Source organism: Chlamydotis macqueenii, chromosome 3, assembly GCF_036417535.1.
Source record: "Chlamydotis macqueenii isolate bChlMac1 chromosome 3, bChlMac1.mat, whole genome shotgun sequence".
In the NCBI taxonomy this organism is placed as follows: Eukaryota; Metazoa; Chordata; class Aves; order Otidiformes; family Otididae; genus Chlamydotis; species Chlamydotis macqueenii.
Window position 1 is genome coordinate 2041322 of NC_141558.1, and position 26993 is coordinate 2068314.

General features: G+C 51.3%; 1 protein-coding gene across 2 annotated transcripts in view; it reads left to right on the forward strand.

The window, feature by feature from the left end:
• EXTL3 (exostosin like glycosyltransferase 3) overlaps positions 1 to 26993 on the forward strand; it is a 128358-nt gene that overhangs the window by 65239 nt on the left and 36126 nt on the right. The window contains exons 3-4 of one of the 2 annotated variants that reach the window (XM_086744723.1): positions 5822 to 5916; positions 25927 to 26147. The gene's annotated coding sequence lies outside the window, so the exon portion shown is untranslated. The remainder of the gene's footprint in view (positions 1 to 5821; positions 5917 to 25926; positions 26148 to 26993) is intronic. The other variant, XM_086744724.1, reaches the window with a different exon arrangement.

The window sequence follows — 26993 nt, forward strand, 5'->3', positions numbered from 1 at the left end:
ATCCACGGCTGCTCCTCTGCACCGGCGGTGCCCCGCTCTGCCTTCAGACCCGCGTTCTTGCTGCCTTCCTCCAACCCAGCCTCTGAAATACGTTGTACGTATTAACGTTTATCTTGTAACAGCACAGGTCTTTACTGAGACGTTAAGGACAGGTTTAGTCCCTACCTTATGTATTCCAGCAGTCTCCACCAATTTTTTACACTGAGGGTGGTGAGGCACTGTCCCAGGTTACCCAGAGAGGCGGTGGATGCCCCATCCCTGGAAACATTCCAGGCCAGGTTGGCCGGGGCTGTGAGCAACCTGATGTGGTTGGAGATGTCCCTGCTCCTGGCAGGGGGGTTGGGCTGGATCACGTTGAACAGTCCCTTCCAACCCAAACCCTTCTGTGATTCTGTTCTGTAAGCTCGGTGCCTTGGTGTGGTTGCTTAGGGCAAAGCTTCCTTCTTACATTTGGAAGCGGTTCTTACACGCGTGCACGCTCGTTGAGGCTCTCTGCAGGTGACATCTGTCACTCACTTTTCTCCTGTGGACGGCAGCAGCGAGGTGCACGGTTCAAGGTTGCCGGTGGGGTGAGCAGCAGATGTTGGTAAACGTCGTCTCCACATCGTGTGCGCCGTTCTGCTCCGTCTGTGCCAAATGCAATCCCATTCCCTTAGCAGAATAATCGAGGATGAAAGACAGGAGTGACATGAAGAAAACTGCTAGTTAAATATTCTTTAAAAAAGACAACAACTACAAACTTCTGTTTCAAAGGATGGAGGGGTCCTTATCCACTAAATATGTCACGTCATGCAGATTCCTGTGATCTCAAGAGACCTTGAGGAGCTCCAGCTCACCACATGGTACCACATCAAAGCAGCGTCCGTGGGGCTTGGAGTACAAACGTGTCATCTGGAGCCAGCGCAGGGAGTTCACACGGCTCTGAGTCCATGCCCAGGGAACAGGTACTCCCCTGCTGAGGGACCATCTGACGGCCTCCTCCTTTGAGATGCCCCTTTGCATCAAAGGTGACCTGGAAAACTTTTTTTTTAATACATAAAAAAAAAAGCTCCCAAACTTAAAAATCCCAAAGTCCAGCTAGAAGAGCCATCCATCTGCTTAAAGATCATTCTTTGCGAAGGAAGTTTTGCCAGCAGGGCGAGGGAGGGGATTCTGCCCCTCTGCTCCGCTCTGGTGAGACCCCCCTGCAGCGCTGCGTCCAGCTCTGGAGCCCCCAACAGCAGAAGGACGTGGAGCTGGTGGAGAGGGTCCAGAGGAGGCCACGCAGATGCTGAGAGGGCTGGAGCAGCTCTGCTGTGAGGCCAGGCTGGGAGAGCTGGGGCTGTTCAGCCTGGAGAAGAGGAGGCTCCGGGGAGAGCTGAGAGCGGCTCCCAGTGCCCAAAGGGGGCTGCAGGAAAGGTGGGGAGAAACTTTAGACAAGGGCGTGTAGGGAAAGAACAAAGGCCAATGGCTTTAAACTGAAAATGAGTAGGCTTAGATTGGACATAAGACATTTTTTTTTATTATGAGGATGGTGAGGCACTGTCCCAGGTTGCCCAGAGAAGTTGTGGATGCCCCATCCCTGGAAGTGTTCAGGTTGGACGGGGCTTTGAGGAACCTGATCTGGTTGGAGGTGGTCCTGCCTGTGGCAGGGGGGTTGGACTGGGTGTCCTGTAAAGGTGCCTTCCAACCCAAACCCCTCAGTGGTTCTTTCATCCCAGCTGAGCTTAGGATGGTGGTGCTTGGAGGTTTTCTCTCTGAGGTGCCAGCAGTGGAGTTGCTGAGGCTGTTGGGGCAGGAATAACCTGAGGTTGTTAACGGTTCGAAGGCTCCTGTCTCTGCAGGTAGAACAAATTATCTTCAGAGCATCGGTTCCTGCAGAAAACCTCACCTTTGTAGCAGAGGCACTTTTGAGGCGCCGAGTAACGCTGCCTTGTGCCTCGGGCGATGGAGGTTGGGCTCTTGCTGCAACTTGGTGGTGTAACCGACATCTACGCGCAGCGAGAGTGCCTCTGCCCCGAGCGTGGTGTGACCCGGGTTCAGCTGGGTTTTACCTTCTGCTGAATCAGCAGCTGTGATGCAGATGAGAGCTTGGCGCTGAGCGCCCTTCCAGAGGAGATCTGTTGGCCTTGGGAACTCCCCTTTGCTGCAGGAGGTGGGGTAAGATGGTCCATGTGTGTTCCATGGTTTGCTGGTGTGTGGGTGGTGATTAGGGATGTTGGGAAAGCTCAGCACCCCACGGAGCCGTGGGGAAGCAGGACCTGAATTGAGTCCTACAGTTTGGCGCCCAAAGTAGCGCGCTGCTTGGACCAGGAACGCCCCCATTCTTTCTGTCCTCCCACAAAGTAGTGGCCCCCTCCCTTTTTCTGGGATCCAGAAGCGAGTCCTCAGCCAGCAGACGTCTCAGTGGGGGGATGTTCCCTGCCCTCCAGCCCCACGCTGCTCAGGGCAGCTGGCTGAGGACGAAGACCGGCTCTGTCTAGCGGGGAGAAGCGGTTGGGTCGGTCCACCGGTTCAAGGGATGGCTGGTGCCAATTAAATCGCTTTTTCATCGTCCGTAGAGAAAGAGTCCAGCAGAGCCCTGGGGTGGTGCTTGGACAAAAAGCAGATGCCTGCTGTCTCCGGAATCTTCAAAACATTCTCCTTTTGCCAGCGCTGTTGGAGGCTTTCCTGGGTTGGGTCTGTGCCAGCTGTGCTGGGGCCTGGCACAGCCGGGAAGCGGCGTTACCTGCCCTTGATTGCGGGGGCAGCGCTGGCCGCGGTGAAACAAGTACCCCGGGAATTTCTGGCGTCTCCTCTCCGTCTCCTGGGACCGGATCTGGAGGAGGTGACCGCTCCAGTGCCTGCCAGCCACACCTCAGTGAGCCGCTTTTCAACGACGACGCGCGTTATGGTGGAGCTAACTGTTGTCCGTAGGGATGAAGGGGAAGGAGAGGCTTGTTTGGAAGCAAATCAACACAAGGTCTCCTTCAACACCTCCTTACGGTGTGCGTTGTCAGTCCTCTCCATCCCGTGGGGAGCCCGTCGCTGCCGCGCTCGGTTTTTAGCCCGAGGGACGTGAAGCGACGCGTTGCCGGCCGTGTCACAGCCGATGCGTGCCAGGGCGCTGCTGGCTCCCGCCGATGCCGATGCCGGGGAGAGTGACGGAGCACGTGTGCGCGTGCTTTGGCCCAGCGCAAAACATCGGCGTTTACCGCGGGGCCACCTCCCGTTCTGTCAGGTGAGAATAACGCGGCAGAAAGTGCGCATCCCTGCGAGGGGACAGTGTGGTAGCCGTCAGCAGTTGGTGGCTCTTCAACAGCTTCTGCTGGTCCAGCCAGTTCTTTAACGGCTGGGTTTTTTATTTTTTTAAATTATTAAAGGCAGCTAAGGGCCAGATACTGTTGTGGCAGTACCTCTGAAATCCTGAAGCTGCTTGAATCCCTCCAAGGAGCCGAGTGATAAAGGAGCTGGAATAAAACGCGTCCCACAATGTCCTTCACTTCTGCTGACAACCGCAGTTTAAATTCCTGGTGCAACCTTTTAGCATAGCTAGCTTGTAAAAACGAATAAAAAAAAAAAAAAGAAGTCGTAGCAGCTGCTTGCCACCGCTTCTCTGATGGGGAGCGGAGACAAACTGCCTTGCTTTTTGGGTGCTAGTGCGCCGTTACTGCTGTTGGTATTGTGCTCTGATCACGGTCGTTTGTATACGCTGTAATTTTTGCGTTGTATACGTTAAGCAGTGTTTAGGAGAGAAGAGGCTTTGCTTTTAGCATGAAGTAGCATTTATCCCATGGGCACCCTCAAGTTCTTCAGAGCTCGTGTTACAATTATGCTTTTAAAAAACCCTGAGCTCTCAGGAGAGAGTGGTTTCTTGGCTGGTGTGAATGTGGGCATCCCGCTTCCGGAAGCTCTGAGTCCTTGGGTCCTGTGCCCCACGTGTCCAGAGTTTTGGGCACCCAGAATAATTTGACTTTGGAAAAAAAAAAAAAAACAACCAACCAAAAACCAAAGAACCAATGTGGATTTTTACTTTGTAAACTGTATGCATTCAGAGCTGGTGATGAAACATTTCCCGAGGTGAGGGCTGCGTGCGGATGCTGGGTTGGCGTGGCGCGGGCGAGCGGCGAAGCGCCTATTTTGCAGGGCGCGTTGAAATGAAACCCTCGGCTGCGGCCGTTGAGTAACACCTTCAGTCGTGACTTCTGGAGAGCTCTGGAAAGAGCTTTGCTATCCGGGGAGGAGAGGGGGAAGAGGGGTCGTCGTTCTCGTTTCCGCAGACGTCTCGTAGCCTTGTGCGCATGGAAGCGTGCCACGTCCCGCAGCCTGCCAAGAGAGGGAACAGCGACGTTTGAGTTGCGATTCCTTCTTTGTAGCCCAGGGATGTAGGCACCGGGGAAACGTTTTCCTAGCCCAAGCGAAAAGGACGGAGGCAGCCAGAGCCCAGCACCAGCACCGGCTCCCTACTGGGAGCGTCGGCGGAGCTGGGACTGTGTGAAAGGCAGCGAGCGTGGAATGCGTTAGTGAGAGCAGGGGTGGGAAGAGGGAGGCTTGGGACACTCCGCTCGTGCTGGCCGCCAGAACCGGGACCGTCCAAAGGGCCGTGTCGGAGGGTGAAGGCGGAACGCGGACCGCTGCACCGTGCTTTGTGTTCGGAAACAAAAGGAGAATTCCGCCCACTGAACGACTGTCCTGCAGCCTTGGGCTTCAGTTAGGAAAAGGTATTTGATTTTGTTTCCTTTTTCTCTATGCTTAGCTGCTGAGATCAAGCAGTTGTTTGCAGCAGAAGCGTGTCTGGGAGAGGATTGGAGCTGGGGGAAAAAGCTGGATGAAGAATCCTTGTGAGTTACTGGGCTGGAGGCTGGAACTGGTGGGTGGAGCTGGTGGTGTCATGCAACGGGTCAGACTGGACGGCTTGCCGTGGTCTGCTTTGACCTTGGCACTTAGGGAACAACATAATTCATTATTTTATTTTATTTTTTTGTGAGAAATGGCCAGGTGGTGTAGTAGAAGTGTTTTCTGTGAAGGGAGCTGAGAACGCCTGCAAGCTGGCTTTGAGCTGATGGAGCGCAGAACTGGTGACCCGCGTCTCGTCGCGTTTAGGTAGAAAGGATTTGACATATCCCTTCTCCAGGTTGCTGCCGATACCTCTCTCTAAGCAAGACTGTTTGTAAAGCATGCTGATCATTGACCGCCACAGTTCTGCTGTAGATGGTACCGGCTCTTAAAAGCTCAGTGTCCTCACCCCTGGCTTCAGGTAGCGGGCCGGGGTTTGGTGGGGTGAAGGTAACTCAGCAAGTCAACGGCAAGGCTGCCAACCAAGAGCATCCCTCACATCCTTCTTCTGGACCTGGCTGTCCCCATAAGTGTGCCTACTGCGCTTAGGAGTCAAAGCGTCAAATTCAGGTAGGGGAGGCTCAGACTTCGTTATCCTGGTGTTCCCGCAATGGGAGCGGCTCAGCAGCAAGAGTCCAGGTCGTGAAAACTTTGCTTGGGGAATTCCAGCCAGTTTGCTTTTTGTTACGGATGTGCTGCCCTCCCGTTGTGTGCTGAGGAACATGCAGGAGCTGAGGATGTGCCCCATCGCTCTATGCGTCGTAGCACGCAAGGAAGTGTCCTACTCCTGTCGCTGTTTCCTCAGCTGGTTTCTCCAGCCTCCGATACTCCTCAGCAGCCCAGATCCCATGGGATCTTTCAGGCTTAAGGCCGACTGCGTCGTGAGTCTCTCATCTGTTTGGAGACGGTCTGGAAGGAGCGTTTTACACTGTGCTAGCAGGCAACTTCTCTTGCACGACGCCTCTAGGCGATGGCTGATGTATTTCTGAAGTACGTGTGGTTTTGTTTGTGTTCTTATATTAAACAGGAGAAGAACCTTTGAGATCGACGCTGGGAGAAAGAAGGAAAGTAGCGAAGGAGTGGATGTGTGATGCACGACAGGCCTGAGCCGAGGTGCAGAAGGTAAAACACAAACGAACCCTGCAGTTGTCGGTCTGCTCCGTGCCTGGCAGTAAATTACATTTTCTTTTGCTTTATTTTAATTCAGTCTACTGAAACACCTCTGCACTCCTCTAGCAACGCTCTCTTCTCCCCGTAGTCACGTTGAACTAACGGTGAGACAGAAAAAGCTTGTAAAAGTTGGGCAGCACCAGTAGCGTCTCACCCATGGAGTCTCAGTCAAGCCCCCTACGTATATTTTTGGCTGTTGACTCTTTTATTTTAATCATCTATTACTCGCTGCAAGTTTTAGCCGAATTCAGTTGGCAGAACTGCAGGCAAAGAGGGGGCATTTCACAATATTCTGGTTTCAGCAGTTTAAATTCTGGTTTTAAATTTCACTAACGGTCTGAGCTCGGTGTCTGGGTGCCTCGGGGTCCAAATCTCCACACACAGCTCAGTGGGCAGAGCTGGCCTCTGAAACTGCATGCGCAATCTGAAAATGTTTCTTCTTTAGCATCATTCCTTGGGTAAATTCTTGTCCCAAAACACAAGGTAGGTTCACCGTGCAAGGATTAGTGCGTGCGTGCTGACGTGCAGCTATTGCGAGTGTCTGTGGCTGACTGGGAACAGCGGATCTCACTGCAGAGGCTGGAGGTTGCTGCCAGCAGCACGCTGCGTCTCCAGTTTTCCTCTTGCTCCTGTAATGAATCCAGAGGATGGGATTTTGTGCCCGTGCCAAACTCTTTCAGGCAGACTCCAGAGCGTTGTCAAAACTGCCGATGAATTTGGGCTCAAGCAAAGGTGTCAAACGTGAAGCCAAGCGGCTGGAGCATGGAGTTGTCTCTGCCGCTGCCCGGGAGCGGCGTTTTCTGGCCAAGGGACGCAAGGGCACCGAGAGGCAGCTGCATCCTACGCAAAGCAGATGAAGTTTTCGAGTGGAAGTAGCGTGTGGGTTGTTACTGGGAGCTGCCGCGGTTATTCAGGTTGGGATGTGGCTGCCAGGTCTAACTCCTGCTCGTAGGAAAGCGTGGATGGAACGTGATGCCCCGTGATACGGCCAGAAGCAGACGGGGTACTCTCAGGGCCCCTTTTGGCCTTGAACTCTGATCTGTGGGGAAAAATCACAGCCGCATCTCCAAGGACACGCGGCCGGTTCCAGCCCCTGTTTTGCCTTGCTGTCAGAAGATTTCTCCCGGAGCGCCGCTCTCCTTGCGTGTCCTGTTTGGAGCATGTGCTCCATGTTTACGTGGGTTGAACCGCTTCCAGCTGACCTCGCAACTGTGCTGGTGATTTCCTCCAGGAAATCCAGGCAGGATAGTTTTTAGCTTATGGGATCGTGGCAATCAAGCCATAATGGCACTCTTTTAAGTTGCCTTTTTTTTTTTTTCCCAACCTATTAGCTGTCTGCCCACCCCCAATCACACATCTGTACGTCTAGGGATTTTTTTTCTGCCTTGTTCAAGTGAAAGAGTAAATCCTTTTTGATTTATTCCAGAGCAGCCCTTGAGCCCGGCTCCTGTGAGAGCCTGCTGACTTGGAGTTCAAAAGATCTCGCGTCTCTGAGGCCAGGCTGTGCTCTTCTTCCATCTTGCCTCAAAGTTAAACTGGAAGAGAAAATTCTTTTTATTTTTTTTTAAAAAGAGAGAGAGAGAAAATAAGCATGCTGTGTAAGGGAACCGGTCTTACCTGCAGCAGAAGAGAATGCCAACGTGCAGAATTTCAGGTTAAAATCTTTATTTTCAAGCAGCTAGCATGTTGTTTAGTAAGTGTTTCGTAGAGATAAATACTTTCTTTTAAAGCAGTGCTGTTTCCTGGCTGGGATCCAGCCTCTGATCCTACATTAAAGCGGTTTTTTTGGTGTTTAAACCGCTACATTACCAGGGTGGCTGGAAACGGTCGTTCTGATCCCTCATTTCCTGCAGATCTGCTGATAACAAGGTCTGGCTCAGGCTGAGCTTTGCATCGCTAACTCCTGAGGTTGGTCTTTATGCCCACGCCGAATTTCACCGCGAGCGGAAGTGTTGGTCACCGGCATAATTGCCTTGTTGCCTGGTTGGCGATTTCAGGAACGAACGCTTGAAGGATCGGCTGAGGACATCGCAGTTCAACATTTAGGCTCAACATCTGCCTCAATTTTGTGTTCCTTGCTGCCCAACTCGAGGAGTTTGGAGGTGGAAAATGTTTGGAGGTGGGAGCAAAGCTCCGTTCGCACCGAGCAAGACAGCCTTGCCTGGAATACAGATTTCTCATGCTTCGCTTCTAACCTCATCCCGTGGAGCAATATTAGATGTGTCCAACAGTTGTTGTCCGTATCGAATGACCGACTTGACCGTTCATCCCCTACAGTGCCCGTTACGCTGGGTGCTGTAGCGATGAGCGTGCAGTGTGAAGCCCTACGCCAAAGGTGAGCTGTGCACCTTGAGAGGAGGTGCAGACAGCTCTCTGGCGTATATATGTGCGTACGTATATGTATCTATATGCATGGACAGAGCAAAATGAGCGTGGAGGAGCTATTATACGCCAGCCCTCTTCCACAGGGCCCTGCTTAGTCCACATTTATGCAGTTGTTGCTGCGGCTGTGTGTGTGGAAGGGCAGGGGTGATAGACGGCAGACCTTTAATGCGCAGGGACCCTCCTTTTAAAAAAAAACAGCTCTTCTGAGCAAAGTGACCTTGGCTCTGCTTCTAACTTGGGAACCCAGCAATGCAGCGGAGAGGAGACGCTGATCGGTGCGGTGAAGGCTCGGTCAGACGCCAGCAGAAGATAAAAATCAGGTTGGATTGGTGGAGTTTTAATTACAAGGGAGGCTGTCAGGCTTGCCACGTAGAGCTGTGAGTGCTCTCCCAAGGTTGTAGGTATTGAATATATACCTGGGAGATACGTATCTGTATTTTTTAAAAAAGCTCCAATGCTGGGAAAGCGTAGTAGGGAGAACGCACGGGGCAAGTCTCGTGTGATGTTTTGCAAGCTGTTCTTGGTAAATTCTTCATTTTCAGAAACCCTTTCTTTCACAGCTTTATAGTCCGTGGAAAATGTGCATGAGAACACCTTGATGTCTGTCCCCTCCTTTCAGGAAAAACACATCTAGAAAGCCAGCTGAAACGGCAGTCATTTTCTGGCGTGTCTGTACAGTAAATTGCGCAGCTCGGGTTACGATGCAAGGACAGGTAATAGACCGACGACTCCTTTGTTCTGTCACCACTTCTCCTGCTCTTTCTTCAGCAGAGAAAAACCGTACATCGACCTTCTCCTGCAAACCCGTGTTCTGAGCCAGCGATAAAGTAGGAAAATGTTTTTTTTCCCAAATCTAATCTGAAACATGATGACTGGACCATTCTTAAACAGCTTCCAACTTAACAATAACGGAACTTCACAGAGCGCTTGGCGGGAGCCTCTGTACATAATGCAGATCATAATCAGATGCATTAACACGTTTTATATGGATCTCATGGGGGCCGAGAAGACGAGGTGTGCTGGGTAATTTCTTTCCAGATTTCTTTACCTGATTGTTTATTACTCTTGGGAACTTCATTTGTGGTCCAAATGTCACCAGCAGAATCCTGCTGCTTCATGTGCCTGCATTTAGAGTAGCTAGTAGCGAGCCTTCAAATAACCTAATTGGCGTCTTATCGTCAGCCTTTCCATCTGCGTGTGTCAAAGGGAGGATGGAGAGGACGTGGCGGGGGAGAGGGGCGAGAGGAACAAAAGCAAGGACCCCGTTCTGCGAATTGCGGAGCTTCCCCTGTGCCTGCAGCTCGGCGGGAAGGAAGGTGCCGAGAGCGCTCGGCGAGCGGCGCGTTTCCCGCTGAGCGCAATCGTGAGAACTGCACGGGGGAAGTGCTCCCTCCCCACCTTTTCGTTTTAACTGTTCGCCGTAAGCAGCTCAATTTTATAAAGCTTCTGAAAGCTTTTTGTCACTCCGTGCAAAGAAACGGTCGTATATCATTCGTGTTGCTTCATTGTTTTGCCGTGAATCCGCCCATGCCAAAAGCAGCCTTGTTGTGAAATCTCTCCTTCGGCAGAAAATTCTGTTGCTGCTTTGATAAGTGATGTTTTGGATTTCTTTCTGCTCTGCTGGTTTGTATCATCCCCTCAAAAGGTGGGAAGTGAAGTTCCCTGTCACGTCAACGTCTCCTTTACCCACGCTGAAGTAATAACCCTTCCCGTGTGTTTTGTGGGTATTTATTTGTTAATAAATAGTGTGAACTAGTGTAACGTGAGGTTTCCTCATCCTCCCCCAGCCATGGGCTGGAGGTCGGGCTCTGCTCCAAGGTGCACAGCTCAGGGTTGGGAGCCTGGTCACCTGACGGCGACCTCGGCCGGCTACCGGTGACCCACACCCACTGACCGTGGGCCAGAAGTCGGCACAGCCAGGAACCAAACCCGCAAGGCAGGTTGGATATGGCCAGTGTCTTAGGAAGGTGAGAAGGTTTAAGAGCATGGAAGTGGCTGGGTTGCACCAGCTGGACTGGGGACAGGCAGATGTAGTGCCGCAGCGTTGGCTTCTTTGGGTGCTGTGTACAACCTCCAGGCAAACTGCGCCAGCTCAAACTCTTCTGGCCAGGTTTGACTGTAGAAAGATCCTTCGGAGGCCAGAGGAGAAGCACTGATTTCTGTTTGCCTCTTTCATTTTATTTTTTTTTTTTTCCTTAATCATTGTTTGCCAGCACCATTTTCCTAGGCGATGATGAAACTCAGCATCGCGGATCAGCTGGGATCGTACAGTGACTTTTACAGCAGAACGTAATGTCGATGACAAAAGGAGTATCCTTAAAAATCCGAGGTGATTGAGTTGTTGACTTTGTTTCATGTACTGAGCGAGTCCGCGTGTCTCACCCCTGTAACACCGGCGTGTTGTGCTGTTGAAAGGTTGACAGGGAGAAAGGAGAGGGTGAAGAGCTGAGTCACCGAGTGCTCCTCCCACAGAAACCCGCCTTTCCCTGGCTTTTCCAGCTGAGTACTGGGGAATGTCGTTACTTGCAGGATACGCTGCCCCAGGGTACAGAAGTTATGGTTGTTGGGCACTCCTGAACAAACCCTCGCCCCTCCATCTCCTGCTTATTTTGAATCATGAGAGCATCAGAGCAGGCTGATACGGGCTCCGAAGGGTTTGTGCAAGCGAGGCGGGCGAGCGTACACGAGAGGGAGAAAATATCCCCAGCCCCTCTGCTATTTATAGCCGGCTCAGCAGCCGTTTCCTCGCTTCCAGTGCCCGAATTCACCAGCTGTGACTGATGTCTTCTCCTTAGGTCAGCGGCACCGACAGTGACCGACGTGTCCTGACAAGCTTGGGGAGTTATCAGTTCAGCTGACGGAGTTGGCGCGGTGGCACGCCGAGCAGCGCTGCTCCGTTCGCTCTGTGGCTCGGACACGCTCGGTTGGGCTGCAGAAGGGGGTCTGAGCTCGCCGGGGCGGTGAGGGAAAAGGAATATTTTCATTTCTGTTTGCTTAAGATGTGCTTGGGCTGGACTTCAGAATTATTGATGTTCAACCTGTCTTTGTACCAAGATACTGCAACTGTTCAGACAGTTGCTCGGCTGAAGCTGTTGGATTGCCTTTCGCTGAAGCGTTACGTGGTTTGGCTTGCTGTTTGTCAAGCCTCTGAAGAGAATAGCTTGCTTTAGCGTTTCGCCTCCAGATAGCACGAAAGAAGCTGCCGTCTGGAGGGGATGCGCCGCTGCCTTCTGTGAGTTAGAAGCGCCATGGCTTGTCTGCGTGGCGTAGGACCCGTGCAGCCTTCCCCTGCCTTCTCCTGTACATCCTGCACGTGTTGCTTAGCTGGGTAAGAGTTTTGTTGGCTGAAGACCTGCCAGCTGCTGGTCTCTTCCTGCTGGACCGCAGCTGCTGTTGTCTCTTGGTGCGTAATTTGGGTAGACCCTTACACCTCAGACCTCAGATCTGGAGGAAAAAAAAAAAACCCCAAACTGATGAAACTCTTCCAGTGATGTTGCTGAAATGCAAGGGGAAAGTGTTGCTTTCCTGCCGCATGGTTTGCTTGTGTAGCCTGATAAGTTCTCATGTATGAGGAGAAGAGCAGAACCGCTGCTGAGTGGGAGAGCTGGGGAATTTAGGTTCTCTTTTGCCTGATTTTGGGTGAATATACTCTGCTGTTTGGGCGGTGTTCTATTAAGTGTCACAAGAACGAGCGCAGACGTATATAAGACGGAATGGGAAAGATAAAACACTCCGACTGATGGTTGGAAATGAGAAGAAAGTAGGATGCTGGCTGTTGTGTATGTGTGTGGTTGCCCTCCACTGGTTGATGTTGGAATGACCTCCCTGTTTCAGAGGTTGGGTTTTTTTTTTGGTCAACATCAGTGTGTTTCTTCAGATTGACTTTGAAGAGAGTCGTGAGCATTTTAGATGCAGAGAGGGGCTCTTGAGAAGTGGGCTCGCTCTCCATCTGCAAAGCCACCCTGGGCAAGAGGCGATGTCCCACAACCCATGCCTGCTGGTCTTCAGTGGAGTAGGCTTGAGCTATGTATCAGCCTGAGAATTATGTGGCAGCCTTAATTACAAAATCGTTTGCTGACTTTCGGTTTTGTGAAAATAATCTAAAAGTGAGTTTGTCGGCTGTAAGTGGCTGTAGCAGCGGAGAAGCAGAGGCTTGGAGGATTTAAGGGAACTGCACTTGATTTCCACTCAGGTGCGTTACACCGTGTCCTTGAAGGCTGCTGATACTCACTGAGTCGGCCTGGTCAGCAAAAATGGTGACTTGTGGTTTTGGGTGTTTGTTTTCTGTCTGGATCAGGCCCAGCAGAATTAGGAAGACAGCCGTGTGGCTTACAGAACCGTATTAAGGATAAGAACTTTGCTCTTCCCTTCGAAACCCTTTCAAGATGTGTATGATAGGAACTATGGATGTTGTCTTCTATAGATTTTGGCAAGACGGCTCTTAAAGCAAGGTGAAGGGAAAACGAACCTGAGAGGAGCTGTTGGTTTTGGTGAAACTCAATAGTTACACTTTCCAGTAACAGCAGAAGATGTTTTTTAATAAAACCAAAACCTAGTGACACCTAGAATTCAAAGGCAACACCTGATCCATTGTTTTTTCCTCCCACTAAAGCAACCGGATGGGATCCAGTCTGGGATGTGCACGCCTCGTGTATCCGCGTGTTGGATGCAGGAAGGGATTTGGGGAAATGGTTATGTAGTGGTTGAGCAGAGGAATCCTTAAAAGGATGCCCTTAAAGAAATAGTGGGGGGTAGATTTAGATTTGAAATTAGGAAAAATTTTTTTACAATGCGAGTTATAGAACAGTGTCCCAGGTTGCCCGGAAAGGTGGTGGAAGCCCCATTCCTGCAAACGTTCAAGGCCAGGCTGGATGAGGCTCTGAGCAACCTGATCTGGCTGGAGATGTCCCTGCTCCTGGCAGGGGGGTTGGACTGGGTGGGCTTTGAAGGCCCCTTCCAACCTATCCCATTCTATGATTCTATGTCTCTTAAAATGTCTTTTCATGTCAGCCCAACCCATTTAGCCTCACAGTGTTGCTCTCATCGAAGTTTGTCACCTCCTACAGGTATTAAGTCTCATGGCACCACTAAAGCACCCCAGGTTTTGATGTGAAAGTGGTATGTTTGTATGAATGGAACAGATACCTGTGAAGATGTAAACGTTAGGGAGAAGGAAGCATGGTGTGCTGGGAGACAGGTCATCTGTTCCATGAAGAGCTTACGAAGAGTTATTTTTATTATACATTACAGCTTTATCTAGTTCAGATATTTGCAGGAAAGATTTCCACCGCCTCGTTGGCATTACTTTGAATCATAAAACAAACCAGGTTGGAAGGGACGTCTGGAGATCTCTAATCCAACGTCCTGCTCGGAGGAAAGCTAACCAACCGCAAAGGTAGGTGAGGTTGCTCAGGGCTTTGTCCAGTTGAGGTTTGACCACCGATGGGGTGGAGGGTCTGTCATCTCTCTGGGCTCCTGTTCCAGTCATTTGTTTTTTCCTGCTGTATAACCAGTCATAGGAGACTGCATCAGAAACCTTGCTGATGTCAGGGTAATCAACGTCAACTGCTGTCTGCTTGTCCACCAAGCCAGTCACTTGGTTGCAGAAGACAATCAGATTGGTGAGGTAGAATTTGCCCACAGTACATCTGTGCTGTTCCCAATCACCTTCTTGCCCTTCGTGGCCACGGGAATGGCTTCCAGGAGGATTCTCTCCACCCGTCCCTGCCCGTGGACTTCTCCCGGCAGCGAGGTGCTGTGCAGGCAACTGGGCGGGGTAAGCGTGGCCTTTCCAGTTGCGTTGCCGTCCTCTTTGTTCCTACCTCTGAGGTTCAAATGCTCTCTAGAGCAAGATTGCGTTGTCAGAGCTCACGTTGGGAACTTACTGCAGATAACCTTGGCCTCGTCTTGACTCGGCTGCTTGTGGGTTGTCCTTACCTTGGCTGATAAAGCTTAGAGACAGCTAAAGTTGTTAGTGTTTAAATGAAGGGATTAATTGCAGGCATCCTGCTGCTAGACTTGTATGTTTGAATTTTGAAAAAGTGCGTTTTCCCTGGGAGGTGTGAACAGGCTCTGAAAACCGGTGAACTTTCATCAGCTAAATGGACTGTAACTCCTCGTGAGGAGCCTCTGGACTCTTCGATTTATGCTCGCCGGCCAACGGAAACGACGGCGTTGGCTCCACGAAGAGTAGATAGGGAGGGGTCTTACGGCATGGATATAGGAAGGTGCGTCAGGAATGCCTGCCTTTAAACCTACTCCTGCTGTTGGTTTTATTGATGGTGGAGTTGATATTTTAACATTTCCGTGCCCTGGTTTCCCTGCCTATAAATTATTTGTGTCTTCCTTTTGCGTTTTGGAGGGCTGCTTGGCGCTCACGTATAAAATGCTGTCAAGGTAGGGTGCCACATGAATACAAACCGTTTTATTTTTAGTGCCTTTTGAAATGTTGGACTTTTTGTTCTGCCTTGTATCTGTCTCTCTCTTTTTAATCACACAGAATGGAAATAAACTCAAATCACAGCTGTTGCTGGAGAAGAAGCATGAGGCCCATCCAGCTGGCTCTCTGGGGGCCAGCGCAGGATTGTTCCCTTTGCTGCTTTTCAGAAGTGTTTTCTCTCCTTTCGTCTTGGTGTGTGCGGAGTGGTGAGCATCTTTCGCTTCTGTCAGCTCCCCTCATTGATCCAAATGGGAAGGGCTCTCTTTAGGTGGCCGTAAGTAAACGGACATCAGGCACCGCAGAAGGGGAACTGGGTTATTTTTGGAAAGCCAGCGGCAGCTGTTCTGGCAGGTCCTGCTGCAAGATTTGTTTTCAGTTGGGCTGTCTCAGGTTGCGGTATCGGTTCCCAAGGTTGTGAACCTGGGTTCTTGGGAGTGATTTGCAGTCCGAATCTGGAATCAGCAGCTGCTGGAGATTGTCTGGATGGCATCCGTTTGTGGGAGTGAATTCCCCCTGAACCAGCCTGGCTCGCAGAGGTGCAGGGTGGTGATGGAACTGGAGATCTTGGGGCAGAGGATGAGGTCAGCTTAGGGGCAACATGTGAAAAACACCTCGAATGGAGACATAGAGTCGTAGAATGGTTTGGGTGGGCAGGGAGCGTTCAAGGCCACCCAGTCCAACCCCCCCTGCCAGGAGCAGGGACATCTCCAACCAGATCAGGTTGCTCAGAGCCCCGGCCAACCTGGCCTGGAATGTTTCCAGGGATGGGGCATCCACGGCTTCTGTGCATGCCTGCCGAGATGACCTCACAGTTGGAGCCCTGGGTGAATGCGGGGAAGACTTGGTGTCTGCTACTGGCCAGTTTCGGTGTGCTCTTGGGCAATTGCGTTTATTCTGCTTCAGTGGATTGCAGGAGGATGACATTTTCTTGGTTTTGCATAATCTTTTCCGTAAGTGATTTGGGACAGCTCCTGCCTCTCGCTGAATTTGTGCGCGGAGCTTGCCGATGCCGCGTGGAGCCGCGAGGCCCTCCAGTTACTGGACTGTGAACGTGCGAGTTGGAGTCCACGGGGGCAGTGACTAAGCCTGCGCTGGTTGGAGAGCTTGGAAAGCCCAAGCGGAAAACATCACGTGTGTGATTTAGTTGCGCACTATCTTCTCTCTCGCAGCGAAGACCCAAGTCTGATTTCCAAGGTCAGAACATGCTCTCACCTGGGTGTCCCACGCCTTGTAGAGAGCCGTTGGAGGCCGTTACCTAAAATTAGCGTGCTGCTGGGGGAAAGCTGATGTTAGCTCCGTATTAGGACTCTTTTCAAAGCTCTTGATGATCATTTACTTGATGGGCTCCTATTGGAGCTCATGGGTACACGGGAGAGAATGGAAGAGAAATAGCGCCTGATGCTGCTTCCTCACTGAGAAAAAAAAATTGAGTGGGCTGTTTGGCAGAATTCCTCTTCTTCTAGGCTGGTTTTTGGTGGTGATTTTTTTGTTTTTCTGGGGTTTTTTTTGTTTTTGTTTTTTTTTTAAATGATTTCTAGTTAAGCTTTCCTAAGCAGCCCAGCAGACCACCTTTAGAGTCAGACTTATTTTTATTTTCCTGAAAGTTCCTGATGATCCAGGCTTGCTGGGGAGCAGTGGGAAGGGGAACACGTGATTCTGAAGCAGGCTTAAATTGTAAAGCACAGTCAGATCTGCTAAGCAACAGCATTGACACGTTTAAATAAATCTGCTGTTGAGTTATATAGAGTGACATATTGAGAGCAATTAAAAAAAAATAAAAAAGCTCGGCACAAATTTGGGAAATGACTGGAACGGAAACAGAACGTAGATGGTAGAGAGGATGTTGGATAGGAGAGAGGGAGGGCCGCTCCACCGAAGGACAGTACTGGAGGACCAGGGTGTCCCTCAGGAGGGACGAGACAAGAGCAGAAGTGCAAATTTACACCGAACTGATCCCTTGGCAGTAGGACCCTTGTGTTTCTACTTTTCTGCCAGCACTGGTGGTCATGGGGATTGAGGAGATGAGTGCTGCCAAGTTCAGAGAGGAGCACGTGGTGGAGAGGCAGAGAGCGTAGAGAAGGTAAGGTGGAAGGTCTTGTTCTGGTGGCTTCCGTACTGTTCCTCTGGGTCCACGGCGAGCGGGGCGAGAGTCCTCTTTGACCCATTGCCGCAGAGGTGCGTAAGGCTGTGTTGGTAGAAGAGGGCACAGATTGAATTGGAGGGTTTGGAGCTGAAGCTAGTGAAAGGAAATAACTTAGAGTTATAAAATCACAGGAGGGTTTGGGTGGGAAGGGACCGTTCAAGGCCGCCCAGTCCAACCCCCCTGCCGGGAGCAGGGACATCTCCAACCACATCAGGTTGCTCAGAGCTCAGCTGTGGAACTCAGTGCTGCAAGAAGCTGTGAAGCCAAGTGCTTGATGTGATTTTCCTCTCTTGTTTTTTAAACAGTTCAGACTTTGTACAGGTTAGAATGCATGTGATTGTTTCCCTCAAAAAAAAGTACTTTGGTGGACAGCTTCTGTTCTTCCAAGGACTCGTGCAACTCCCCTTTGCTAGTGGTTAGGGGAAAATTGTCCCGGATAAGCTGCTCTGTGACTGATTTATGAGTATTTTGCACCAAAGCAGCTGGAAATGAGCACTCAGGAGTGAGGAGCTGAAGCGGATGGATCATTGGTTTGATCTAATACAGCCATCCTCGTGCTTTTTTATTATTTTTGTTGGATTCTATACGGCGGTCAGATTGAGTTGTGAATTTTGTGGCTGTCTTAATGACTTGGTTCCAAGCCGACGCCTTCGTGTCCGTCTGCGTGGCGCGTTCGCGGTGGAGCTGGTGGCTGTGTCGCCGAGCCCTTCAAAGCGTGCGTTCACCGGCAGCTTTCCCAGGCTCTGGGAACCTCTCCCCTCTTCTTGGCTGGGCATCGGGTATTTATCCGGGCGTGAGCAGCTTTTGTCCGGCGGATGGCAACGGCTAACTCGTGCGCTAGCCGACCTGTTGTGCTGTTAAGCCTGAAAGGGAGATAATTATATTTTTGCAATATTTATGTGTCATCTGAGCCATTTATGGCTCAACCGCTGAGACGAGAGCGAGGTGGCACAGCAGTCTGTAGTAACTGATGGAAATGGCCAGAAGAGACCTTTGAGGCTTCCTTGTTCATCAGGACTTCTCAACATCTGTTCTGCAAACAGACCCTGAAGCTGGTGCAACTTCGAAATGCTGTGATCTTTGAGATGACGGCTGGGAGACAGCAGCGAAGCGATGGCTTCATCCGCACGCGCGTTGTGCCGGCCGTGTGTCCCGCAGCTGCTTCTGAGCTGCTCCTGGGACATTTGGACCCGCTCACTCAGAGAAAAGAGCCGTTGTGCGTCGGAGATGTCTGCCTGGAGTATTTTTAAGCTTGGCCTGTCCTCTCCAAGGCAGCTTCAGCCTTCCAAAACATTTGGATTCTCTTCACCTTCGGTTGCAAACGGGCAGGTGGGACCGCGTGGGGTGAGGATGACTTGGGCGATCTCCGACCCGCAGTGTATCCACCACATCCACGGCATGCAGTTAACTGTTCAAAGCCCTGTCAGCTGTGAGTAAGATCCGTCGTGCATCATGCTGCCGGTCCGGGAAGGCCGTTAAGCCGTTAACTTCGTAAGAACTTGGCTGGTGGAAGCTGCCCCTGCTAGCACCAGTCTCACCACGCGCTGCGCTGGGTGGCTGGCCGAAGCGGTTGGACACGACGTGGTGACACCAGATAGATTGTCTCGAAGCCACGAGGTGTTTATTTAGCTGGCCTGCGCGTTAGATCCCGGTTAATAAGGATTTCTTTGAAAAGACGCTATTGCTTAGCGTGACGTGCCCGTTAATGTAGTTAGAGTGTTCTCATAAAATGGGACACTGACACCTGCTCTTCTCTGTTAGTCTTCCAGTAACTTGTGAACCTGTCAGGTATTTTCACTCAGATTAGAGGGACAGAGCTCCCCAAAGCATTAACTCCCTATAAACGTCCTGAAAATAGGAACCCGAGGCCCTTCGTGGGGTACTGGAGAACCCCTCGGAAGCCTGAAGCCGTCAAAGGGTAAGAATTCAGCCTTGATTTGTGCCGGTGTTCCCAGAAGTGCTTGTTGGGGCTGCGTCGAGACAACAAATTGTGTTTTTCTCTGAGTACAGGGCGTCACAGAGGCCGTTACAAATGCCTGACCAAATGAATAATCGTTCCAGCTGTTTTTTCCAGCTAGCTAACGGGACACCATTAGGTTTGGGAGAGCAGTTGGGAAGCGGAGCAGGCTGCGTGCTTGACAGGGATTTGGTTTCAAAGACAGAGGATTTGAAATAAATAAAGCAGCTCACACGAGGAGTCATGCTTTGGTGCCTTGGCCTGGAAGGCGGCGTTGCAGCTAAAAGCTCTGTTAGCAGGTTTCAACTTACCCAGGCTGAATCCTTCCCTGAGGATTGCTCCTGTTCTGTGGAATTACGGAGTTTGGCGTGGTTACGTTGGGTTGGTTTTTTTCCCCTTTTATTTCTCCCTTTTGCGCTTTCTCGGTGCGAGCAGGCAGACCGGCAGCGGAGCCCCGCGGAGGCTGGCGAGGCGCGGGAGCGGGATGTGCGGGCGCAGCGAGATGCGGTCTGAGGAGCTGAGGGATGCTCGCAGGCTTTGGAAAGAATAAATGTCGGGAGAGGAAACCGGTGCTGGGTGTCTGCCCTCAAACTGCCGGGCGTCAGCTGACTTGAGGAGGAGGAGGCTGAGGCAGGTCGCGGGGAAGCATGAAGGACATGGATGAACTGAATCTGATGGCGCTCATCTGCGGAGGGTGCAGGAGACACGGCGAGGCGCTGGGGTTGTGGGAGAGGGAGGACGGGAGAGACCCCAAACAGGGGACGGTGGGATTCAGGCAGCCAAGGAAAGGTGGGGAGAGAGAGGCAAGGAAAATGATCTCGGCAGCTGCATTTTGCGCGGCTGCTCCTGTATCCTGCAGCTGTTCGTTAGAAATTCTGTTTATGCCACAGGGAGTTCTGGAGCCTCTGAAGCTGACACAATTTTAATAGACAAAGACATTTTGAGTGCAGCACATCTGCTCCGGGACGCTAAGGAACAGGCTCCGTGCGGCAGTGCCGTTGGTCGAAGCGTTTCATCCTGCTTTTTTTTTTTTTTTTTTATTTTAAGATCTCCTCTCTTTTATCCTAAAAAGTAATTTTTGAGGTCAAGAGAAGTGCTGTGTTTGCTCATTAAGTTTGCAGCCAGAGCTGGACGCAGCGCTGCAGGGGGGTCTCACCGGAGCGGAGCAGAGGGGCAGAATCCCCTCCCTCGCCCTGCTGCCCACGCTGCTGGGGGTGCAGCCCAGGGTGCCGTTGGGTTCGTTGCCGGCTCATGTTGAGCTTCTCGTCCACCATCACTCCCAAGTCTTTCTCCTCAGGGCTGCTCTCCATCCATTCTCCGCCCAGCCTGGGTAAAGCTGCATTATTAAAAAATTGGCTAGTTGGGTGGATTTAATTGATCAGTTTATTTCTAGGCAGACTCAGTCTAACCCTTAGCTTAAGCTCTGTAACCCATGGCTTTCCAAAACCCATCAAATCTTGCTTAGTGGTTGAGTCTGCCTTGTGCAAGTGAAAAGTTTTACCTCCAGCTTTGGCCAAGTTCCTTTGATCCCTCGTGCCCTGACCTCTCTCTTAGGCCTTCCTTAAACAGGACAGTGTAACTTTGTCCCTCCTAACTGCTCTCTTATTGCTACCTCTGTCCCCAAATATGTTCTCTGTGTCTTCCTACCTGCCCATTACGATGCCGGACGCAGATGCTGAGCAGAGTTTGCTGTCTCCCGTCCTGCCTTTTCCAGGGACTGGGTGGTGGTAGTCTTCAAAATATCTCGCAAGTGAAGCAGCGGTGGCAGAGCAGCACGCAGCGTGTGTCAAATTATCCAGCGTTTCAAATCCACGTGGCGACTTCGCTTTGTAGAAATTTAATTATCATGCATTCTGCTAGTGCTTATCTTCTATCATCCGCTCTGCTGCTGCTTAATAACTTCGTTAAGCACACCCACAAGCTTCAGGCGTAGCGTTTCGTTCTCTCCGTGTATTTTGAAGTGCCGTATTTAGCTCCTTCCACATTGGCGTGTCCTGAGCTGCATAGCGCAGGTTTCCTGCGCAGACCCTCCTTAGCTGGGCTGCAAACATCTGGTTTGTTAGGCCAAGTGGAGTCCCCTGGCCAGGCTCCTCTTTGCTTTGCACGTAATTAGCTTTTCTGTCTTTATTTCAGCCATCGGAACCGTGCTTTGGCTGGCAGAGGTTGTACCTGACAGGTCTGTCCCGGCGGCACCTCCTGGTATCAGGTGGGGGTTTATCCGGCACAGCAGCATTTGTACGGCAGGGACGCCAGCGCCGGGTCGCGTTCTCCCGGCACGCGGGTGCCGTTTCGCAGGAGGGAGGTCTGCAGACACGCTTCGTGGTGTTCTCCGCGTGTTTTAAGGACAGGCCGTGCCCCGGGGAGCTCGCAGGTTAAGTGGGGAGGAGAATGGTCAGACGTGCATGTTCGCCGTGACTCCGTTCACCGCTGAGCTGGGTCTTTAGAGAAGGCTTGCTAAGGTGTGGTCCTGGGCTGATGAGTGAAGGGAGCTCCTGGGGGGTCCAAAAAAGAAACGGGAGGACCAGTAAAGCTGGGGACACATGAGTGATGGGGAGGATGGAGCAGGGCAATCATTAACTTTGCTCAGAAGCCTAGAAAAGGCAGAATATCCTTAGATATATATTTTTTTTTTCCCCCCATGGCTTGTTCTTTGTTGAGGGAACCGCTCCAGAAGCTGTTATCACAATTCAGTCTCTGTGCAGAGTGTGGTTTTGCACTCTTGTACATGGCCAAATCTCCGTGAACGTGCACAGTCCAGAGCCTACCCATGCAGAAGTGCTACTGGCTACCAGTATAACAGCGGTAGTGGGGACAGGATGCTGTTAGAGGGGGACAGCTTTTACACAAGCCCAGTGGAGGTGGTGGCACGAGGTGTGTGGCACGGTGACATCTTTGTCCGAAAACTTCTGTGGGCGGTGAAGACGCAGATTAGTTGAGCCAGTGGGTTCCCGCTGTGTTGCGCATCTGGGAGTGCAGCAGGAAGACCTTTAATGTCCCTCACCTAACTGGGACTGTGAGACTGGTGTATCTGGTAACGAGAGAGAGGTTTTCATCCATCTGACCCTCCAGATTAGCTAGTCCAGATTAATAGAGTCCTGGCAATTGTGTTTGTGCGTCTGAATTCCTAGCTTGCTTTCTAATGAGCTGCGTCGGCTAAGAACCCGCCCGCGATATAAACACGGGCGATTACGGCGCGCCAGGTAATTTAGTTATTCGCCGTGATCTATCGGGCTGTCTGAAACGGAGCGGCCTCCGCTTACGTGGTGATGGAGCGTTCTCCAGAAAGCGCAGAAGGCCGTCAGCTCGCTGATGAGACCGCACGACCGCCTGCCCCGCGCGCCGAAGGCTTTTCTGAGGGGAGGGGAAGAGCTGGTGGTAGATGCACAGCAGCACGGATACAGATGGGGTGATGAGGAGAAGGTGAAAGCTCAAAAAAGAGGGAAGGTACGTTTGCAGTTGGTTAGCCTGGGTAATTTGTCAGCGTAGCACTGATTAATTTAATGTCACTGTGCCTTGCTCGGGTGTAGCGGCTGGGCTTCCCAGATTTCTTTAGGATTTCCCCAGATGTGAACCTCCTGATGTGCCTGGGTCGTGAGGACCAGCCGTTGGCCTGCCCCTTGCCTGCTGAGGTCCGTCAGAAGCCACCCGTACAACTTCGTGCTTGTGAGACACCTCTCGTTGGAGACGCTCGGTCTCCAGAACTGGTTTATTTGCTGCGTGCGGGAAACGGGCAAACTTTCCAGAAAACCCACGGAGACGGGTTATTTTCCATAGTGACCCACCCTGCTAGGTGAGATGCTGTGAAACGTTGTGTGTGTTTCTCTGCTGTTCAGGTCATATTTTCCTTTTCTTATAACTCAGCCAGGACAGAAAAAATTGTAAATTTGTGCTTAATTACGACCTGAAGCTTCTATCGGAGAGCAGGAACCTGCATTCTGCTGCTGAGGAAGTGATGACGGTGGTGTTTTAGGGAGGTGAGAGAGAGATTTGTATTTTTGCCGTGGGGAAAATAACGTGCCTGAGCTCTCTAGGGCTGCAAACCGCAAAGAATACCGAGGACTTGAGCTGTCTCACAAAGCCTTTGGAGAGCCAGCCCTCTCCTCCTGTCTGGAGTTGACCTCTGCGTGCTCCTCTCCTGCGACGCAAAGCGCTTGGCTCTTCGCTGTGGTTTTACCTCAAGACAGTTCTTGTTCATTAAGTGCTGCGAGGAAGAGGCAAAAAAAAGCCTTCCCCTCCTCCCACACCTGATTTATTCCTTTTAGTGGTGAACGAAAGATGAACCGCACACCTACTCCTCCGGTAGCACGCGGTGGAGCGAAGTGCCTGCTCCCTCCGTTTGCTTCCCACGGCCCAAAAAATCTTCAGCGCTTTGTAAACGGGAACGCAGTGAGCACAGCGTGAGCCCCTCTGTGGTTTTGTGGATTTACCAGGGTTCCTGTCAGGCTCTGCCCTGCGGTCCCTTGCTCTGAGATTTGGAGGGGGGTGAGCTTTGCGTGCAGGGTGCTGTGCCAGTCTGCACCGCAGGACGTAAAAGGGTTTGCTTGTAAGCTGAGCGCGGAGAAGTGCTTGTGTGCGGCCTGGAAGAATAAATAAAACAATATGGCTGGTTTATTACCAGAAAACAGCACTAAATAATAAATTTAAGAACTAAAAGCTCGATACGTAAAGTAGATTTCACAATGCATTACGCAAAGAGCAAGAAGGCACTGGAGAAGGAAGCCCCTGGAAAAAGGCAGGCTGGGAAGATGGACGATCTTGCAGACAGGACAGTTAGATCTGGAGCGAATCCCAAGCTGGTGCGCGTTCTGGGGTGACCTTGGGCAAGTTGTTTCTCCGTACGTCCGTTACCTGCTCTCTGAAACCTGGAGGTGGTTTTACTGTCTAAGGATTTCATCAGAATAAACGAAAGTTCGTGAACCACTCAGTTAACCTCAGCTGAGGAGCGTGATGGACCTTCAGCGGCTGCCTTCCGCAGAGGGCAAGGCAGGAAGGTCCCTACAAGCACTTGAGTGAGATTTCTGTAGCTTCTCCTTGCCACCATCCTGAGCATCTCCTGGAGCACGCTCTTGTCCCCGTGCCCTAGATGGGGAACACAAAGCTGTAAGCCAGAGTGTCAGTTCTTTGGATGCCTGCTTTGAAGCAGCTGGAGTTCACTTTTGCTTTGTAAAGAGGGAGAATGAGGCATGGAGGTTGCGCGATTTCCCCGGGACAGACCCAGAACATCCTGACGCCGAGTTTCTGCTCACGTTTCTGAATTACTGCCACCTGAGACTCCAGGCAGAACCATACCATCATTTAGGTTGGAAGGGACCTGTGGAGTTCTCTGAACCTGGGTGTAATCCAGATTAATTTTGAGTATCTTTTGGCCTCCTGTCACACGGGCCAGCTTTGGCTGAGCAGGTAGAGGCCAGAGCCACTCCCCACCTCCATGTGCTTTTTAATTCTGCCAGTGCAGGAGCGCTGGTAGGTCTGGTTGCTGCCACCGCAGCTGGATTTGGGGTTGCAGGTAGTCAGCAGGAGGAACCCTCCACTCTCAGCCCTTCCAGTCCTCCTCTTCCTGCTCCTAGCCTGGATGTCCAGTACACTTCTCCCAGTTCTCCTTCCCTTCTTTGCCCTCCTGCAATGATCAGGCAACTGAACTTTCATCCTTGAGGGAGCAGCACTCCATTTTACCTCCACGCCTGGGGTGGTTAGCTCTACCGTCTCTTTTGGGTGTTGATTTCCGTGTTCAGTTGTCAGAAGCTCTCAAAATCACCAACAGAAGTACAAACTGATGTGCTTCTTGGGGTCTTTCTTTCCATGAAACTTCAGATGTGGGGATTGCTTCTAATCCCCATCCAGACGAGCTGTTGGGGCAATTTGCACGTACAGTGGATCTTTCTCTTCTCTCTCCTCCCCGCAAGGATTTCTGAATGGCAGGAGATCACAGAATCACAGACGGGTTTGGGTTGGAAGGGATCTTCAAAGGCCACCCAGTCCAACCCCGCTGCAAGGAGCAGGGACATCTCCAACCACATCAGGTTGCTCAGAGCCCCGGCCAACCTGGCCTGGAATGTTTCCAGGGATGGGGCATCCACCACCTTTCGGGGCAACCTGTTCCAGTGTTCTACCACCCTCAGTGTAAAAATTCTTAGTATCTAATGCATTTATGAAGACTGAGAGACAATATGATGCTGTACTGGGAGCACTGGTCCTATGCTGTCAGCGCAGGAGGACACCTGGCTGGAGAGATGGTAGCAAGCATGGGTGCAAATCCAGCGTCCCCATTTTCTGGGACCTGTTTCCAGCAGAGCACACAAGCAGCACGGGGGAGGAGTTGAACAGGAGAAATGGACGTGATGCGTCCCCTGATGTCGTTCAGCCGCTGCCGCCTTCAGCACGCGTGGTTTCCTGGCCGCGCTGGAGCGAGCACGTGGAGGGGCTCTCTTGGAGCGTTTGTCCGGGACCTCTTTGCCTGGCTGCAGATCGGGAGCGTGGCCGGAAGCAGGTTTGATTTTGCACAGAGCTGCAAACGTGGTGAATGTTTCTCAGTTCAGATAAAAGCTTCCTAAAGCCAGGGATGCAGTTTATCCCCGGAATTTACAGATTACCAGACCTTTTACTGGTTGTGCGTGCGGCAGCGTTGATCTCTGCCTGGGAGAATTCCTCTGTAGCGGTGAGCTCTCGAGACGGTACAAATCCCTCCTAGCACGCGAAGCATTTCAGAGTGAGTTTCCCATCTGCTTCTTTGAAAGCTCTGCTCTCAAATGTACCTTAAAGCACACACCTGATTGATCCTGCTTGTTCAACTGCTCCCGCTCCCAAAGCGAGCGGAGATTTGGGATGTAATCCTTTCCTGGGAGAGCATTAGGAAACAGAAAGTTATCGTTGCTGGTTTGTGTTGATTTCTTTTCCATTTCACCAGAAAACCTGTTCTAACGTGGGGGGAATGTGCTGCATTTTCTTTGTTTAGCAGAATTTTCTGCTTCTCCTTTTTTTTAAAAAAAAAAAACAACTTGTTTTTTTTTTTTTTTTTCCCCTGATTGATTTCATTTTTAGTGCTGGCGAAGCAGAGATGTGGCAATAGGAACTGTCTAATCAAGACTGGGCAGATAAAGCACCACTAACGAGGCGCTCCTCGACGTCCGTCGCCGTTCATCGGGAGGGAGCCCGCGTGACGGCGGTGAGCTCGGCGCTCCGTTTCCCAGCACGGCAGAAAGTCTGTGGAGGTAACGTAGCAGCGATAGCACTGCAGCCCCATCATTTGATGAGGAAAGAGGGTAAGTATGAGTGTGGGTGCATTTTGGGAGCTCTGATTTAGAGGATGCAGGATCCCTGTGGATTTTCCTCCCGGAAAGTTCAGTGCAGTCTGTGTCAGCGGATTCTGCCTAATGGTTATTTACTGCTGCGCTAGGCTCTGGAGGACCATAAGTTTAACATTTCCAGGCTCTGTTCACAAATATGCTGAGAGAGGAGCAATATTTCCCTGATTTTATAGGGAGATGGACAGAAGAGAGTGTAAGCAGGGAGGAACAGGGGTGCTCAGGTGTTTGCAGAAGGACCTTGGTGACTCAACATTTGCCGTAATGACTCCACCAGCATCCACGGATCAGAGCAGCCTGGCTCTTTCTACCAGAAATGCAAAATGAAGGAGAAGCTCAGGTGTTCTTATAACTTCATCGGCACCGTGGAGTTGAGGAAAGCTGGGAAGGCAGCTTGGGAGTTGAACCAAGCTGTGACAACGTGCCCGAAGAGCGATTTAGTCTCGCAGCCCCACGCTGTGGGAGAAGGAACCGCAGCGTGCAGACCTGTCATGCCAAGAAGTCGGCCGGATTGGCGTTTGGGAAGAGGCTCTGGTGGTTATTGAGCTTCTGATTTCCCAGGAGTTATTCCTGCCTCTTTCTTTTTTTTCGTGTGTGTGTGTAATTAGGTCTATCGGGCAGCAGTGTTGTCTGATAATGTCAACAAGAGTTTCTCAGTGTGCGGCTCGATCGGTTTAAAGGACTAAAGAGTCCTTGGGAGTGAGATGAATGGGTCAGCTGGAGAGCCTGGCAGCTAACCCGTTTCTCTTCCTCCCAAACTTCTTTTTGGGAACTATGGAAATCAGCAGCCTTTTTTTTCCCTTG